Below are 13965 nucleotides of genomic sequence, written 5' to 3' on the forward strand. Positions count from 1 at the left end.
CTTGAATAAAGGTTAGGGAAGTGAGGGTTCATGGAACCTTCTGAACAATCTGTGAAATTTGCTTGTAAGCAAATCTATACTAAATTAAATCTATTTTATTTTATTTTTTTGAGACAGGGTCTCACTTGGTAGTTCAGGCTGGCTTTGCAATTGCTACATAGTCCAGGCTGACCTCAAACTCACAGCGGTCCTCCTGCCTGAGCCTCCCAAGGGCTAGATTATAGGTGTGCGCCACCACACCTGGCTCTCTAAATTTATTCTAAACTATAGTTTTTGGTTTTTTGCATACTGGGGATTGAATCCAGGACCTTTGCACTGAGCTACCTACATTCCAGCCCTTTTTCACTTTTTCATTTTGAGACAGAATGTAAGTTGCCCACACTGGACCCAAAGTTGCAATCCTTCTGCCTCAGCCTCCCAGAATGCTGGATTAATAGAGATTAATATACAGCCGGAGAGGGACTGGGCCCTCAAGGAAGCCAGCGCAAAAAATAGAGACCTTGGAATTGTGGCCGGAGGCTCATCTGAAGAGAGCTGGCCTTGGGACAGAGGAGCAGGGGCGGAACAGACAGCACGCTGAGACCACACAGCCATGAGCACCGCCTGGCCCTGTGAGTCCAGAGGGCCAGCAGATGCCCAGGCAGGTGACCAGAGCCTCCGGACCCACCCTTCCCAAAAATGCCTCTGCGCTTTCTCTGTGCCCTTGCTGTGTGCCTCACCAGCCCACTGGAGCAGCTAGCACACAACTAGACTGGAACCCCACGGTGATTGCGGTTTGATGCACACTGTACCCAGGTTGTGCCTTGGCTGTATAAATCACCCCTGAGAAAGGGCTCAGGGGCCACCCACTCAGAACTGCCAGAAATCCAGGGGCCATTCTTCCTCTCCTTATTTCCAATAAGACTCTCCTAACTGCCACCTTTGATTCATGACTTCCTTCCTGGATGTTGGGAGACCACGCACTCTGCACATTTGACATCTCGGGAATTATACTTCTCCTTGATCTAGATAACAAGCTTGAACCACCATACCCAGCTTATGTTTTTAAAAATTAAAAGTATCCACTTAGGAGCACTGTCAAGGAAAGTTTACTGCATTCCAAAAGGCAACATCCACTTTGCTTCTTACCTTCCCCACTGAGAAATGACCACTAGCTTCCACCCTTCCAGATGTTTGGCTTTGGTGGGGAGTTTATCTCTTCAAACAGTAAAATGGCTCTTAGACAGCTCCGTAGCAGGAGTGTGTTTTGGCTTCTCCCCAACCCTGGCCCTTGTGAGTGCAAACAACTTTCCGGCTCCTCCTCCTCCCAAGCCTAGTAGGAGATAAGAAAATGGATATTGAAAGTTTCTTCCTAGGAGAGGGTGGAGGTGCTCAAGACTTTTTTTTTTTTTTTGACACAGGATCTCCTTATATGGTTCAGGCTGGCCTAGAACTCATAGCAATCCTCCTGCCTCAGCCTCCTGAGTGCTGACATTGCAGGCATGTGCCACCACCCCGAGCTACTGTTCTCTGAGCACCATAACCCCTTGGAGAAGTGCTGCCTGCCGTGGGGTCCCCGGGGCGCTCTGGGGCTGAGTGTGTCCTGCTCACTTCAGTGCTGTCTCTGGTTTGTGCTTGGTTCTAGGTGACTGTCCATAGCTGGATACAGTGACCTTCAGCCTGGGCAGAAGGTCAGCACAAGCCCAGTTTTAAATTTGAGTTAACCAGTAACCCCAGATGAGACAGCAGGTGACCTGTGTGGCTGCCCTGAGTGACCAGGTGCACTCAAGAGCTCTGGGTGCCCCCAGTGGGGCGGAAGATTAAATTCATTGTTTGATTTTGGGGAACACGAACTCTGACATCTAGCAGGTTGGGAGTTACCTTTTTCCCTATCCCAAGAGGCTGAGTGAGGGTCTGTCCTGGGAGAGGTTTGACTCTCAGGACCCCAGGGACAGGCTGAAGCCCCTGAGCCCATCCAGCCTAGGAGCCGAATGTGGAACTGGAGTGCGCCAAACCTGACCCGGCCTTTTCCTCCCTGCAGGGGTGGGGCTGGCAACTCCTTCAACCTCTCCTCTCTGTCACGCTACAGCGACAACTGGGAGATGTGACTGGCACAGGGTCCACTCCAGTTATAATGTAGCCTATTGGTCACCTCAACTGCTGCCTGGCACAACACGGAAACAAGGACCTAACTGCATGTGCCTAGATCTCCTGCCCTTAGAGACACTGAGATAGCAAGTCAGTTTTTTGTGTTGCTATAAACGCTTTTTAGACAGGGTCTTGCTATGTAACCCAGGCTGGCCTTGAATTAATGGTGATCTTCCTGCCTCAGCCTCCTGAATGCTGGGATCACAGGCATAACAAATGTGTTGTTTTAAACTGCTAAGCTTGCAGTGATTTGTTATGCTGGCAGAGCTACATAGTATGGAGGCTCAGACAGAGTTTGGTTTGTGGGTCACTTTTACTTGAAACATAAGCATTTTTTTAGTGGTCCTTTCATTCTATGAGAAGTACCTTTTTCCACTCCTACCACCAAAGAAGGGAGCTCAGTCTCAAGCTCCCGGTGAAGGCCTGTGAGAGAGGAGAGTGTGGAAGATGGGCTCCGCAAAGGAACACGGGGTCTCTATGCTGGAAAGGAGTGAGATGGAAGTAGGCCCAGAGAAGTTAACTGCTTCTAAAATCACACAGCTCCGTAGCAGGTCCAGAAGTGTAGCTCAGTGTCCTTGGAATCGAACTCAGGACCTCACACTTACCAGGAAGGCAGCGTGCCACTGAACTATCCCCCTACAAGGTTTTGCATTCTTGAGGCTTCGGAATAGTCCCACAATGAAAAAATAGAATAGGGAACAAAGACCTATGGGAAAAAAGAAGGAAGGGAGGGAGGGAGGAAAGGAAGGAGGGGGAGCAAGGGAGAGAGAGGGAGAGAAAGAAAGAAAGGAAAGGAAAGAAAAAGAAAGGAAAAGAAAGAGGTTTTTTGGTTTCTTCTTCCCCATCTCCTCTTTTTTTCTCCTCTTACATAAAAATTCTCAATACACCCCCTCATCTCCCCACCCCCATCCCTGGCTCTCACACCCTCTCTCTTGCTCTCTCAGTCTCTTTCAGTGGTACTGAGGATTGAATCCAGGCCTTTGTACTGAACTACCCGCCCCTGGCCCTTTTCTATTTTTTATTTTGAGACAGATTCTTGCTAAGTCTCTAAGCTGCCCAGGCTGAGCTGGAACTTATGATCCTCCTGTCTCAGCCTCCCTGAATGCTGGGATCACAGGTGGGTGCCACAACACCCAGTGAAAGCTTCCTTTCATACAGAGATGGGAAGGCAGCTCTCTCCTGGGAGGAAAACTTTAAGCTTGTGTAACCAAATGCCCTCTGTTATGGTTGATACATTGACCAACTTGAGGAGTCTAGAAGCTTAACTAAGCACCTCAGCAGTTCTATATTCTGGGGTGAAAAGGACACGCCCTTAGCGCTGTAGGATATTGTTCACTGTGTCAACTTGTGAGACAATGAATAAAAGTTTAACTAAATGATTCAGCAAGGGGCCAGGGTCCTTTCTAAACCTCCTCAGCTTGAGGAGGAGGAGGGCAGGGAGATGGTGTGGACGCGGGCACATAGCCAGCATACAGTATAAGGAGGGAAAAGCGGCTTGCTTTCTCCCTTTGTGCTCTCGCTGTTTTGCTGTCTTGTGCCACCTTAAAGTGCTGCCCCTGTGCCAGGCCACCCTGCCTCGGAGCCAGCTGATTATGAACTGAAACCTCCACAAACTGTGAGCTAAATAAACCTTTCCTTCCTGTCTTGATTACTTTTTTTTTTTTTAATTGTTGAGACAAAATACCCAACACTCAAAATTAAGGAAGGCAAGGTTTATTTAGCTCACAGTTTGTGGAGGTTTCAGTCCATAATCAGCTGGCTCCAAGGCAGGGTGGCCTGGCACAGGGGCAACACTTTAAGGCAGCAGAACACTGCAAAAGCAGCAAGAGCACAAAGGGGGCAAGCAAGCCTCTCTTCCCTCCTTATATTTTATGCAGGCTATCTGCCCACCCCAGGGCAGGTGTAGCTCTCACACTCATGATCCCAGGGTTGGACCATGGATCAGTCAAAAACTCTAGAGGCCCACCCCAGGACTGCTGAGGCTTTGGGGGGACATCCAGACACAAACCATAACACTTCCTTAATTTTGGGTATCAGGTATTTTGTCTCAGCAATGAGATAAGAGTAACCAAGGCATCCTCCTTCACACATCAGTGATGGGGTGGCTAGAGGGGCCAGACTTGTGCTGAGCCTGTCCCAGCCAGTGGCGGCATCTTGAGGTCCCTTGTGTGTTTCCTTCCTTCCCTGTGGGATTTCCATCCATCACACCCGTGGTCCAGGTACAGTGGAAGCTTCAGAGGACAGCTGCAGGCATGAGATGGCTTTCTAAGATTGAGACACAGCTGCTCATGGGCTCACAATGGCCCCTGTGTGCACAGGGTGGCTGCCTTGTAGAGTGAGCGCCTTGTGAGAGGCGAACCACTGCCGTCAGAAGGCAGCCTGGCCTTGGCTCTGTACCTTACGTTCGGTTCTGACTGAACGGACGTCACTTCTCAGGCCTGCTGCTAGGCATGGCCCAACTGCATGCAGGCCGAGGGAACGGGAAAGGGGAGGCTGCAGGTGGAGGAAGAGAAAGCAAGCACACTCAAGTCTTGAGAATGCGCTGCCAACCTGCTCTCGGCCCGGGCCTCTCCTGTCTAAAATAAAGGTGACACTCAGGGCCCTGCGACCCCGGCCCAGGGCACGTCAGATGAGCTGTGTGGATGCTGTGCACAGTGTGGCTGATAGATGGACCCTGTAACCTCATCTCCTCACCCACAATGGAAGCCTTCCATTTCGAGTCACAGTAAGGGACGCTCACCGGGGACCTGGCCAAGATCCCCAACTGCCTGTGTGAGGGGTACAGCAAAAGGATGAAACAAGAAACAGACAAATTTAGTAATGCATGAAGTGGGGCTGGGCGGTCGATGCCTCAGGATGGGCGGAGACAGAGATGCTCCAGCCAGCTGCTGTGTACTGGGCATCTACAGTGGTAGGAGGGACAGGTGGAAGATACAGCGACTGTGGGAGACTCCGAGGCCGGTGACTCAGTGGGCAGTGGATAACCCTGGGACTGAAGCTTCCACTGTGCCTGTGACTCAAGAGGGAGGAGACCCCGTGCTAAGAAGGACCTTGACCTGGACTGCTTTTTAATCTCAGTGGTCTTAGTTTAGTCTTCGTGGGTGGGAGAGGATGGCCATCCCTAAAGAGTGAATGGGAACTCTCCAAAGGGTGACACCCATAATCTCAACCTCCATGTACCCCTTAGGGCAGTGTGCAGAATCAGCCACTGTGAATTTGTGAGCCCCTCCTTGCTGGCCAGTCCCCTCAACCACACGTGAGACAGATGGTATGTGAATCATGCCCAATGTCTACACAAGGAAACAGAGTCACGTGAGGTCAGGGTACTGAGGCGCAGTCTGTAACAAGAGTACCGCTTCAGCCAGGATCCCGGCTCAGGCAATGGGCGCTGCACCCGCGTTCTTTCCACCACATTCTCCTGCTCACAGTGAGCACAGCATCGACAAAGCGAAAGCCTGAGCTGCCCAGGTGCCCCCTCTCCCTGCTTTCCCCGGCGCCTCGCCAGTGGCTGGGCCTTTGAGAGGCTCCTCCTCGGTCCTGCTGAAGTTCCTGGATTCCCCTCCTCTGGGGCACCATTGGGTCGTCGCCCCCTGCCCTGTTTCTTGGGCACCTGTAGCTTTCCCTAAATCACCTGCTGCTCCGGCTCTGCTATCCAAGGGATCCTCCATGTGATGAGGGAGACAGTAAAGCGACCAGTGCTTGTCATTTGGCAAGGAAGCTGCTTGGGTGGCCCCAGCATGCAATGGTCACACAGAAAGCACCTGACCCTGCTGACGCTGCACTGAGGCCCAGTCATGGAGTGGAGGCTCCCAGGAGCACAAGACCCAGGTGGTGTTTCCCTGCAGGTAGCACCAGGAGGATAAGGAGACACAGCATGGGGAAGAGAGCACTGCTGAGCTCAGGTCTGCTGCAACAGAGACTTGAAAAATAGGGTTCTAAAAAGCTTACAGAGGAAGGGGAGCTGGGAGCTGGGCATCTCCCATCCAGCACCTGCAACACAGGGTTTTTGGCATCAGGCCAAGCTGTGGGAACTGCATAGAGCTGCAGAAAGATCCCTCCATGTCAGAGTTAGGTTAACTTTTTTTTTATTTCATTTTGTCAAAGTTCTTTTAAATTCATCACAATCTCTTTTTCCTGTTTTCAATCTGAGAATGGTTTGGGACATTTCCAGATCACTGGTCAAGGGCTGGGGATTTAGCTCAGCGGCAAAGCGCCTGCCTGGCAAGCGCAAGGTCGTGAGTTCGATTCCTGGTACCGGAAGAAAAACAAAACAAAAAGAACAAAACAAAAAAACAAAAACAGATCACTGGTCAAAAAGCCAGACGTGGTGGTGCATCCGTGTAATCCCAGTACTTGGGAGGCTGAGGCAGGAAAATTGCCATGAGTTTGAGGCCAACCTGGACCACAGAGTGAGTTCAAGGCCAGTCTGAACTACACAGAGAGACCCTGTCTCAAAACGGCAACAACAACAGCAAAAACCGTTACTGGTCAGTGCATTTTACAAGTGGAGATTCTCGTAATGATGCTTAGAAACCCACATCTGATATTACAGTAGCCATATCAGTGTGGTCAGCTGAGAGTCCTACAGCTCAGGACCAGTCCTCTGTGGCTGGCTGCTTATACTGTGGTCACTTAGCCAGGTAATCACTGGGTCACGTGGGCAGCACTGAGTGTGGCTTGTGTTTGGTGACATGGGCCAGAGCAGTGCGATAAATGTGCATGTGACTGTCCTGGGAAGTGTTTACTGCCCTCCTCAGATGGCCAGGGGCCGGGGTTCCCAGACTCCAGGCTTGGTCACCAGAGCCTCTGGCTGAAGGAGCTGTGACTCCAGCAAGTTCCCACTGGTTGCTTCTCCTGCGGCTGCTCCAGTGAGTGCCTTTCTCCTCCATGCCCACATCCCGTTCTGCAAACACAGTAACTTGCCCGAAGGTCATGACCTCCTCAGGGAAAGAACAGCCCTTCTTAGCACAAGAACATTTTCTGCTCTGGGAATGTATGGTGGTAGAGAGCTTGCTTAGGCCCTGTGTTGAGCCCCCGGCATGGAAAAGGAAAAAAACAATTCAGAGATCTTCCTGTAAAGCTCGAATCAGACCTGACAGTCCCAGCCCCGACCAGCCTGCAGAAGAGGGTTATTCTCAGCAGGGAACTCAGCTCAGCACCAAGGCTGTCATCAGCAAACACAGGATGTCCTAAAGGAGATAAGACAGGACAAAGAATCTTGCAGGTCCCCAGACATCTGGAGGCCCACTGAAGTGCAAGCCTGCCAGAGAGCTTTGACCACAGATGTTTATTAAAATCTTCCGTTAATGTTGCTTCTCTTCTTTTAATTCCTATGAAAGGGGCCTGCTTCCCTTTGTTCTGGACGGATGGCCTTATGACCCTGTCTGCCTGTACCCAGGTATTAAACCCTATGCCTTAAAAAAATAAAAAATAAATAAATCCTATGCCTTGTTGCTTCCACAAAAGCTGTCAAGTGGTCTCTGCCCCATTTGTTCCCTTGCCTTGTGTTTGTTACAGTATCCACATGCATTTATGAGCGTCGTGGGAGACACAGTGTCTAGTATTTGCTTTAAATTACTATAGCAGTGATAACCACAAACAATAGCAAATTGGAGGGGTGATAGATAAAAGAGAACTACAGAATATTGACCCCAGTGGAAGCTGAGCAATGTAACTTATGTCTACAGTTGGTTCGGTTGTTGTTGTTTGTTTATTTTCATGAATGAATGAATTTTATTTTTTGAATTTTATTTTCATGAATGAATTTTATTTTTTGCCAGACAGTAGGTTATAACCTCTTTTGGGTCATATAGTCTTTGGAGAATTTGACAAAAATGAGGGAGAGAAAAAGGATAGATACAAATTAGGCAAATGGACACATGGCTCCAGTCCTAGCTAACACTGGTGAACAGATTTGTGCAATGCTCAAGTACAGGGTTTTTTTTTTCTTTTCTGTGAAACATTCAGTCTAACATGTGGAAATTTTTTTTAATTTTAAAGAGACTTTTATTTATTTTTTTTTTAAAGAGACTTTTAAAAAAGAACAATAGAAAAATGTCAACAACATAGACAAAAACAAAACAAAGCAAAAATAATAAGAATGATACAGGGTTTCAGAACAAAACGATAGGAATTAACAGTGGTTGTTATATTACATATTTTTATCTTCATTGAAGTTGCTCAGATTACCAGATGTAAGAATGCAAGATTAATCAAACTATTAAAGAGAATAAAAAATAAAAAAAATTATAAATGATGCAGACTTTCACCAAACAAGATGATAGGAATTCAACAATGGTTGTTATGTTGCATATTGTTGCCTTCAAATTAGTTGTTCAGATTACCAGATATAGGCATGCAATATTGGTCAAAAAAATAAATAAAACATTAACTGTTCCTTTCAATAAACCATTAGACATGAGCAGTACAGTTCTCCCAGCCATCCTTCTATACACATATATTTTCCCTTCCTTTTTTCTTTTTTCTCCTTTCCCTCATCCCAGTTGTATCCTCTTTTGAGCAACTTCTTTCCCTTTCCCAACATCTATTGTACATTTTATGTTCCACTTACTCTTTCATATTCTTACACTAGGGAGACAACACAATGTCTATACACGTGGGTCTGATTTGTTTCACTTATGAGTATGGTCCCTATTTGCATCCATTTACCTATAAAATCTTCAAGTTTACCTTTATACCTGAGTAATACTCCATTGTATAAAAATATCACATCTTTTTTATCCATTCCTCAGTTGATGGACGTTTGGGTTGTTTCCAAGATTTAGCTATGACAAATTGTGCTGCTATAAAATGAGTGCACATATATCAATGTGGTATGATATTTTTAATTCTTCTGGGAAAATACCCAGAAGGGGAATAGCTGGGCTAAGTGGGACCTCTAATCCTAATTTTGTGAGGAATCTCCACACTGATTTCCACAGTGGTGTCACCAGGCTACACTCCCATCAGCAGTGGAGAAGGGGTCCTTTTTCCCCACAGCCTCTCCAGCATTTATTATTGGTTGATTCTTAATGATAACCATTCTTCTGAGGTGAAATGGAATCTCAGTGTTGTTTTAATTTGCATTTCTTGAGTGACCAATGATGTTGAACATTTTTTCATATATTTATTTGACATTTGTAGTTCTTCATCTGAGAAGTGTGTATTCATCTCAGATGCTCATTTCTGGATTGGGTCGTTAAATTTTGGGGTCCTGATTTTTTAAAATTCTTTATATGTTCTAGACAGAAGTCCTTTGTCTGAGGGGAGTTGGCTAAAAGTTTTTCCGAATTCGTGGATTTTCTTTTTACCCTGTTGGTGATTTCTTTTAATGTACAAAAACTTTTCAATAAGATGAAATCCCAGTTGTTGATTCCTTGAAGTATTTCCTGTGCAGTTTAGTTTTTGTTCATGAAGTCTTTGCCTACCCCTCTGTCTTCAAGATTTCTACCTACTTTCTCTTCCAGTAGATTTAGTGTTTGTGTTTTAATATTTAGGTCTTTGATCCGTTTTGACTTTAGTTTAGTGCATGGTGATAGACATGGGTCTAATTTAATCTTCGGCATGTGGAGAGCCAGTTTTTCTAGCACCATTTATTAAGGAGGCTATCTTTCTTCCAGTGAACATGTTTGGTCCCTTTGTCAAAGGTGAGGTAGGTAAGTGTGTCTGGAGTTGTTTCTGTTTCTTCCAGTCTGTTCCATTGATCCTCAGGTCTGTTTTTTGCCAGTACCATGCTGATTTTATCACAGTAGCTTTGTAGTATAATTTCAAGTCAGGGATTGTGATACCCCCTGCCTTTCCTTTTTTCCAAGGATTGCTTTTGCTATTCTAGGCCTCTTCTGGTTCCAGATGAATTTTAGGAGTGTTTTCTCTAGATCTGTGCAATATAGTAATGGTGTTTTATTTGGGATTGCATTGAATCTGTACAAAAATGTTCACAATATGTTTCTTCCTATCCATGAGCAAGGAATATCTTTCCATTTTCTGAAATCCTGTTTGATTTCTTTTTTTCAGAGCACTGTAATTTTCACTGTATAGCTCTTTTACTTCTTTTGTTAGATTGATTCCTAAGTATTTCATTTTTTTAGATGCTATTATGAAAGATGTGATTTCCCTAATTTCTCTCTCAGTGTGTTTGTTGTTTGTGTACAGGAATGCTATGATTTTTGAGTGCTGACCTGGTATCCAGCTATGCACTTGAATTTGTTGAGGAGTCTTTTGGTGGAGTTTTGGGGGTCTTCTCTGTAGAACATCATGTCATCTACAAATAATGATAATTTCACTTCTTCCTTTCCTATCTTTATTCCTTTTATTTCTCTCTCCTGTCTAATTGCTCTGGCTAATGTTTCCAGAACTATGTTGAACAGGAGTGGTGACAGTGGACATCCTTGTCTTTTTCCTGATTTTAAAGTGAATACTTTGAGTTAGGCAGTTCACTTTTTGGCATTGGAAGACTCAACACTTCTCAGAGAGGCTTTCTCCTCTCTTGGTAGAATGAACTTGATGAAATGCTGTAAGATCAAAGATGCAGAGAGAAAGTGAGACGTCCTTCCATCTGGAACACTAGCAGTGGAGAGGAGAGTGTGTGAATCACCTAATTACACACTTCTCAAAACATATCCCAAATGAAGTGATACTCAACTGTCTTTTTTTTTTTTTTTCTCTGGTACCGGGAACCGAACTCACGACCTTGCGCTTGCCAGGCAGGCACTTTTGCCGCTGAGCTAAATCCCCAGCCCCTCAACTGTCTTATAAACATGCCTTTTTAAAAAACTAAGAGAGGCTGGAGATTTAGCTCAGTGGCACAGCACCTGCCTGGCTAGTGTGAGGTCCTGAGTTCAATTCCTGTTATCAAAGTAAAATGAAACAAAAACTAAAAGTACATTAAAATGTTAATACAGGTAATTATCTCTGGTATGGGTCACTATAATTCCCTTTATATTATCCTACTTCCCAGATACTTTTTTTTTTAAATTTTAAAGAGTAAAAGAAGGACAACAAAGCAGTAGGGGGATACATCGAATTACACAGAAAGTGGTAGGACATTATCAATGGTTGTTACTTTACCTCTTGGTATCTTCAAGATAGTTTCTCAGGAAAACAAATAGACAAATAATAGTGAGTTACAGACAGAAATGGCAGGAAATTATCAGTGGTTGTTGTACTATACCCTGGTTTCTCCAAAGTGGTCTCAGGGGAAAACAAATAGAGCTATACATGAGTGAACAATCAAATAATCATTGACTATTCTCACTAATGTTGCAAACTCAAAGTAACAAGACATACATCCATTTACAAAAGAGCATAGGAGCGATACAAACATTGCGGAGTTATGGACAGATTGGTAAGAAATCTTCAATGGCTGCTGCAATTCATGTTGGCATCCTCAAAGTGGTTTCTCAGGAAAACAAAGATATGCAAGAAACATCCAACAAGCAGTTGCAGTCCAAGGGTTGTGAAAAATAGTGGGTTACCTCATCAGTGACTCCCCTCACTGAGGTGTGATGGCTGGAAGGCCAGGACTGAAAAGAAGGACCAAGAGACCAGTGCCAGTGTCCAGCAACTGGCCGTCCACTTTTTCCTCCATACTCATGGTTTCACGGGGCTCCTGCTTCTCCATGAAGGCAGTTCTACAGAATCTGAATGTTGGGCACCCATGTAATCCATAAAGTCTCAGTGCAGATCTCTCAGCAGCTCTACATGCTCCTCCACCACAGCCTGTACAGTCAGGGGAAGAGTGGCCTCCAGGGGGTCTCCCCGGGTGTTGCACAAGGTCCTCCTGGTTTCCAGCTCCAAATGGCTCTCGTGTTCCCAGTCAGCTCGACCTCTAAGTCATCGGGCGTCGGTACTCTCCTGTTCTCAAGTCCTTGTTCATCAGCTGCTCCTCTGCTGACTCCAGGCCTTTCTGGCTGTCAAGGGCCAGGCCAAGAACTACCACTGCTTGGCATGTTTTCTCAGAGGTTTCTCCATGTCAGGGTGGTTCACACACGTCTCCAGGCAGGCCTATTGTGGCAGTGCTTCTTTGTGGCTTGGCGGTTCTCGACCACGTGGCGTCGTCTGGCCCGAGGGCTGGCGCGCATCTCCATGCTGCTTCCCGGGTGCTTAACTGCCCAGAGCAGAGGGCCTGCACCCAGGTACTTTAAAATAAGCATTTACCATCTTTTGATCAGAAAAAAGGTAGACATTCTTATGCAAGCTTGCTATAGCTGCATAGGTGCCCATGAGTGGCTGGCAGCCAAGGACTGCACATGGACTCGCTGGGACTCTGCCAGGCAAGATGAGGACATGGATGGAGCCAGTAGCAGCAGCTATTTTGGGGTGTTATTGTTGTTACCTGAGCCCTTGTTTTGTTCTCAGGGTGGTGTGGTGCAGACAAGTGAGGTGACAGTTTCCTTGAATATGAGGCTCCAGCTAGCTGCCATCCCACTACTAAAAGAACCCCGGAGTTAGGGAAAGCACTGTTCACTGTGGAGCCTGTTGTGAGTTAGAGACCGCGTCCTTTTCCTTCCTTGATTGGTTTATCAAGGAGCCAGAGGAGGCCGCAGCGCAGGGGCGCTTCACCAGCTCTCAAGCTGTCTCCACCTGCCTAGCAGACTGGACTGTCAGCTCAAAGCCCGCTGTTGCCAAACTCACATTCTTACACATGTGATTGCTTTGAATGTGGTCTAAGAAAGTTATGTTTAGTCAGTAAGACCGACCTACTTTCTAAAACTGCGAAGTTGGGCAGGGGATATAGCTCAGCAGCATAAGTGTTTGCCTGGCAAGCCTGAGGTCATAAGTTCGATTCCCAGTACCAAAAAAAATATAATAAAACTGCTAAGCTGTGCCCAATATCTGAGAGCCATTGATACAATAAACCCAGGGGCTACAAGACACCCACAGTTAGTCTGGCTTTGCCAGAGAAACAACCAACAGAATGTATACACACACTGATGTACACAGATGTGTATATGCACAAATACATACAGCGCATAAACAGTGCATATAGAACACACACATGTGCGTCTGTCTACGTGTGGAGAGAGCTCCACCTACGCCAGCAGCTGGCTCACATAGTTATGGAGGCTGAAAAATCCCAAGACCTGCTGGAGGAGACCCCAAACTTCTGCGCCCCTTGCAGGGCTCTGAGCCGCAGCCCCGCCCACCTTGCCGCCGCTCTCTGGCCCCCCTCCCCGGGCCCCCTCTCCATTCCCCCTCCCATTCCCCCGCTCCCTGGATCCTCTCCCCAGACCCCTTCTCTGGTCCCCTCCCCAGACCCTCTCCCCAGCCCCCCTCCCTGGCCCCGCTCCCTGGCTCCCCCGCCCTCCCCTGGGCATGAGTCGCCCTTTCCCCTCCAGCTGGCCGCCACCCCGCTGCTGTTGGGAGCTCTGCGGTCAGTCGCCGCTCCACACTGCTGGAACCCTAGCCATGACACTTGCTGGGCCACACCGCCACCTCGCGGTAGCGCCTCATCCTTGGCCAGCCCTGAAGGCTTCCCACCCCGCAGCAAGGCCTGCTGTGCCAGGGAAACGCTTTCCTTTGGCCCTTTCTGCCCCAACCCATGCTCTGCAGAAGAGATTGACCCCCTTCAAATTGCCGTGTCCCCTGCGTCCAGTACGTTCCTGAGCTCCTTGTACTTCTTATTCCTAGCCCAAAGCATTCTGGGCTTGAGGGTGTCAGGACAGGAGACAGTTGTGGGGGAGTGAAATTTCCTGTCCTCTGTCTTCTAAACTTTTCTCCCCAGGTCTGCAAAGTTAGAACTTTAAATTCAGGCTACTTGGGCCATTAGTGATCCCAAATAACAAGACTATGATGCCTGCTGTCTGCTCTCTATGAACTTCAAAGTAAAAAGAGTATTAA

The sequence above is a fragment of the Chinchilla lanigera genome, unplaced genomic scaffold, assembly GCF_000276665.1.
Source record: "Chinchilla lanigera isolate Chin_1 unplaced genomic scaffold, ChiLan1.0 scaffold00038, whole genome shotgun sequence".
Classification (NCBI taxonomy): Eukaryota; Metazoa; Chordata; class Mammalia; order Rodentia; family Chinchillidae; genus Chinchilla; species Chinchilla lanigera.